Below are 6,000 nucleotides of genomic sequence, written 5' to 3' on the forward strand. Positions count from 1 at the left end.
TACCACCCCATTCCTCAAAGGTGTCTGAAGTCAGTTAAACCACTCTTACCTGGCAGCTATGGCCTTTATACTGCCAGTGATGGGCATAGTAGAAAGGGCAGCTCAGTGATGAAGATAAACACATAAAAATAGGCCCTCATCATGAGACCAAAGCTCTTGGAATATTCTGAGGTGTCTTTCCTACCTGGGACTGGGATTTTGGACGCTCAGCTTCTCTTCTGAACAGGCACAGCAGGGACTTTTGAGCAGCTATGTCAAGAGGATAGTCAACCTACCAAACAAAAATTATAAATTTACCCTGCTCATCTCAGCTGTGTATAGGAGGCCATGAGTAAGCAGGGATATCTGGTAGAACCAAGACCTGTCACTCCATGTGTCCAGGCTTTGTTTGAGAGTCTTGCTGAGACTTAGGCAGCAGGAAGGCTTCTGCAGCGTGGGACTTGGGACACAGACTCACCACAGATATATCCTCAGTACCTGGAGATTTTACTGACAAGGGTGATGAAGGACTTCTGAGGCAGAAGGATTTGAGAGGATTCATGGAGACTTCCCTAGTGTTTAGATGTTGAGTATGTGTTTTGGGTATAAATCCCCAAAAAAGTCATGCTGAGCATAATTTTGTGCACGTGAGCTCATCATGGTGGTATAATGCATGGTTTGTTCAGGTGAGAGCCACAGGGGAGCAGTGGCTGCATAATTTTCTCCTGCATACTTGAGTAGGAGATTATAGTGTAATCACCAAAGGAGAAAACCACAACACAAAAAGTTGTGATTTCAGATTATATTAAACTGCAAAGGCCCCTTAAAATCTGGAGTTAAAAGTACATTGGAGCGCTCCATTTCTCAGGTCCCACCTCTAACACACGGAGCAGCAAACCTGTCTCTGATGTGAGCAGATTCAATGGACTAAACTAAATTTGTTCAGTCATTTCGGTGCTGATCCTTTCTCCCACATCAGTGATAAATACTCATAGCATCACCCTGCCTGGTTCAGAAGGGTTGTTCTACCTGAATAGTAAGAAAGATGAGAGGTTTCATTGAGTTTCATTTAATTCATTTAATTGCTGCTTCATTAACTCCCCTTTCCTTGACCATCCTTGGTTATTTTGGAGAAGACTGCCTCTGGCTCTCAGGTGGGTTACTCACTCAGGTGTTCAATGCAGTAGCACACACATATGTACCTCACAGGCCAGTCCTGCACCTACACAAGTGTTACCACTCCTCAAGCTGTGGTGAAGCCAGCTCAATGAGTCTGCCCACATGCCACTGATGTCTGGTCAGAGCCATGGCTTTCCACCCACTGCCTCCCAGGCAGCCCAGCACCCTTGCCAAGGGCTCTTGCAGCCCTTTTCCACCAAACAGCTGCTGCAGGAAACCTGGTCAGCCCCTTGTGATTGGATCTCCATTTGTCAAGGTGAATGTCAATTGGAAAAAAGCTTCTAGGTATATATACATATATCTATACTAAAAAAGCCCTATTGTACCATCCATCAAACACAAATCTAAAATAAGAGCAGGTAATTTTGCTTGGGAGTTTTATGATGATTTCTTCTTGTACTAATCGTAATTAAAAAAAAAATTCCCTCTGTCTAATACCGAAAGACAATCTACAGCATGCTATCCAGACTGACCCCCTCCTCCAACCTCACTAAAGTGAATGTTATGAATGCAAACTCCCCTCCCTCCCACCACCCCTCATCTCTGACAGCAATGATGCTTCTTGTTACTAGTTTGGCTGGTTTTTCCCCACAACTCCTTTTTTTTTTTTTTTTTTTAGGTTAAGCTCTAGTACACATACATGGTGTTGGGCAGGAATTCAGATTTCCCCTGGTGAATTACCAGGGAAGGGGGATCTTAGGTTTTGTTCTCTGTTTGTGGCTTAGTGTCAAGGGATTCACATGAGCTCATAGAAATGCACATCATGAGTTAGTCCAGTTCCCAGCCAGTACTGTTTTTTAAAAGAGCCACTACTGGGTGTCACGACAAGACAAGAAGGAGTTAAAATCCCCTTCTCATTTACAATGTAAAGCAAAGCCAGTGAGCTGAGGGTCTGCTAAGAGGAGCACAACTCCATGTGGTGCTTTGTGCTTTGAAAACAATGCTTTTCCTACTGACCTTTGTCAGATATGCTGCTGAGCACCGTGGGGCAGAATTTGGTCACGGCATGAAGTATGGCATAGCATGAGATTTTCTGCTCAGAGATCCCACATGCTAAAATTCTTTTTGTGGGACTCATTTAATTTCCTGTTGCCTGACACTGGCGACAGAAGAGTGCAAACTGCAGTGATGCTGCATAAAGGTCTTGCTGCAAACTCCAGTAACATTTGTATCCATGTGAAGCTGTAATAATTTTACTTGCTTCTGCAGCTTTACTCCAGGTATTCTGTTGGGGATTTGGCCAGCTAGTATAAAAAAATAGTCTGTTACTCCTTTTATATTTTCTGAAGTGAAAATATACACTCCCACTTACTCACACCTTCATGATAGGGAGGAGAACCAGAAAAAAATTTTAAAATTCACAGGTTGAGATAAGAACATTTTAATAACTGAAACAAAGTAAAATATTACTAACAAAAACAACAACAATAATAATAGCAATTAAAAATAGACAGAGGAATAAAACTTGAGAAAAATAAGTGATGCACTATACAACTGCTCACCACTGACAAATGTACAACCAATCCCTGAGGAATGAGATATTCTGTAGAATAAGATGGAAATTTGGTTAGATAATGTTTTAAAAATAGTCTCTTACTTCCTTTTATACATTTTGGACAGAAAAGATGCACCTTAAGTTTCTGCTGTTGTTACCCTCATGCCACAAAGGCAGGCTTACCTGAGCAAACCTTGTTCTTAAGTCATTGCATTTAAATGGATGCATGTCTTGGTGGATTGCTACAGTTTAATGGGAACGAGGTGTTTTAGCCTTTGCTGTGGTCCTGAATGCACAGCTGCTTAAAAGGCAACAAAAGTAGTCAAACTGATATTTCAGCATGATAGATGACAGCTTGTTTATCCTGTAACTTATTACCTGCAATGAGGAGAAAGCTAATTTTTTTGGTGGGAAGAGATAACATTATTATTCATTTACATACTATTAAGGTGCAGTCTAAAAGAAGATTATGAAATTGCATAGCTTTTTCACAGTAATGGGTATGTCTAGACCAGCCTACATTTGCCTAAAAGAAAAGTCATTATTTCCAGAGACTTTTTTAAGAAAAGGGAAGTTTGGGCAGTTGTGATAGAACAATAAATGATAACCCCTGGCAGAGCCCTTCGTTTTGAAGGCTTGTGCCAGGTCAGGTGCTGGGAGGCAGGAAAGCCTGCGGTGCTTGCTGGCACTCCTGTGCATTTGAGTCATATCAAAAATGTGCACCATTAAAGTTCAAAATGCATTACTCACACTAAACATGTAACACAGCCCCATCAGGCCTGGCCAAACCTAAGTCTATATGAATGTCAAATTTAACATATTCATCACCAAAATTTCTTCCTCTCGCTTTTTCTTTTGTGCACTCAGCAGAGAGGACCTATCAATGCAGAATTTCTTGTCACCAGGTTTTCATTATTTAATTAACCAACTTTCAGTTCATATAGTTTGGTGTTGTATCAGACCTTTATCTTTGCTCATCTTCTCTGCAAAGGGACTGCACCAGCTTTCTACTTTGAGCACCGTGATACACTGAGTCCTCCTCAGAGTGGTAAGATTTTTTCTGAGGATTGGTTTGTTTTTGCCCCTGCACACTCCACAATGTTGAGTTATCTCACTGCCACATGTCTGCCCTCTGATGCAAGCTCACTGTCCCCTCCCAGAAGAGAAAATTGCCCTCCATCAGCTGGGATCAGGAACAGTATGATCTTTAATGTGCAGAGCTTTGTTATATTTTCCACATCTGCATGTGCTAAATAGATGACAGAGCATTTCCAGTTTTAGCCAACTTCCCAAGGTACCTGTGATCGCATTTCACAGTGCAGTGAGGTTTCTGCTTCACTGTTTTCCTGCTATTGTGCTGGTCCAGGTGCATCTTTATTTGCTTCCACTGCTGAGCCAGCTCCCAGGGCACCATGTTCTTCTATTCCCTTGTTGGAGATTTTTTCAGAGATGGCTTAGAAAGCAGCTGTAAGGAGCAGATTCTCACAGCCTGTTTCTGTGAACAGCAGAGGTTCTCAGGTTATTTTTAACTACAGGTAAAAGTGGCAAACATGAAGGCCTTAAGAGCCTTGCACATCAGAGTTCTCAGGCAGCTTTCTCATAACAAGTGGATGTTCTATCTTTGGCTGTTTTGGGAAAGCAAGAATAATTCTGAGAACCCAAATCTTGGTATTGGAAACATAAGGAGGAGTTGGTGTGTTATCTCTGACCTGTTGTGAGCTCAGATTTTGCAATATGCATGAAGTGAATTAACACTGTTATAAAAGGTGCCTGATTGATCAATAAAGTGGAGTCGATGCTGACCAATGCAAGGTGGGTCGTCTCCCCTCCAACTTCAATATATGGTGAACTTCAATATTCCCTGAGGCTTTGGAGGAGGTGAGGGTCACAAATGCAGCTTCCTTAAAATTTCTAGCCCCTAAAGCTCCTCCTTTATGCTTGCCTTCTTTGTGTTGCAGATGGATTTATCTGTAGAAATGCAGAAGTCCGGCGATGCTCTGCAAAGTGCTGACCTTCCCAATTTTACAGTACTTGTCCTTTTGAGTTAACAGCACTTCCTATTTGTAAATAACTTCAAATTAAGCTCTCAACGAAGTCCAGCAGGAAACAAAGCAGGTATGGGTAGGTTGTACCTCTTTTCTTCTTGTTGACAATGAAATCTCAGTCTGTAATAGCAGCATCTGTATTATAGCTGCCAGAGGTGTGTTTGTGCTTAATCTTTTATCAATATGCTTTTTCTATTGCAATTCAGGGTGTAACTAAATATTTTCAGTTACAGAGAAAGTCTAGCTAGATCACATTATGATTTATTTTTCCCCAACCAGAAAGCCATAAACTATTTAAAAATACTTGCTAATGCATAAAAGATTGACTAAATCTCTGTTTTAATACTGCAATTATGAAAATATCATCAGCAGATAAAGTTAATCCAGAAAAGCCTGCAATAAATGGAAAATAAGCACACAACATCAGAGACATCATAAAAATGAGAAAATTATAAGTTTATAGGCATGTGGAGCCAGTAAGTGTTTAAAATTTCTTTGTTTTGAGCTGGTTGAAGCAGAGGCAAGTACACACAAGAAAAAATACAAATGAGTGCTTTATTCCGAAACTGAATTAGAACACTAAAGATAACATCAAGGACTGTGTGGAAATCCCCTGGATATGTTTTGTAATTTTTTTCCAGTGAATCTTTGTATATCAAGGGTAAGTGGATGACCACAGCTGGGGTAGGTCGTGTTTTGGTATTCCGCTTTTGCGGTGCAGACACGCAGGGTGGAATTCATCTCTGTTGTCTTAGCCCTCCTCGACTACCAGGAGTGTCCAGGTGACTGATGAACTGAATCTCACAACACATTCCTAAGGAGATGTTTTAACTCTTAGAGAAAGTTAGAAAATCAAGGAAATACACATTCCTGACTAATCAGTTTGATGCAGCAGATGATAGAGCCACTCCAAACTTATGGCAATGAGTGCTTCCTGAAATCAATGGGTGTTAGGCATTTAAATGCCTTGCGTTTCCGGGTAATTAACTTCTCACTTTTTTCAGTTATATTTGTTCCAAATAGAATTGGAGAAATAGCACTTAGCTCTCCTTGGTAGTTAAGAGATTAAATTAATTGATGATCAAAACATGCATTGGCCTTCTGAGATGAAAGGTATGATATGTATATAATAATAATAATAACTATTTCTGTCTGCATCAAGAATGTACTCACTGCACTCTAATAATCACACAATAATCACACAATTTTTGATATCAACTGAGTATCTCATTTTTGAGACACTTCATTTTTATGAAGTCACTCTGTCTTGTTTTCTTTCAGGTACTCCGTGGTATATAGAGG

This window comes from Zonotrichia albicollis, chromosome 3 (assembly GCF_047830755.1).
Source record: "Zonotrichia albicollis isolate bZonAlb1 chromosome 3, bZonAlb1.hap1, whole genome shotgun sequence".
Classification (NCBI taxonomy): domain Eukaryota; kingdom Metazoa; phylum Chordata; class Aves; order Passeriformes; family Passerellidae; genus Zonotrichia; species Zonotrichia albicollis.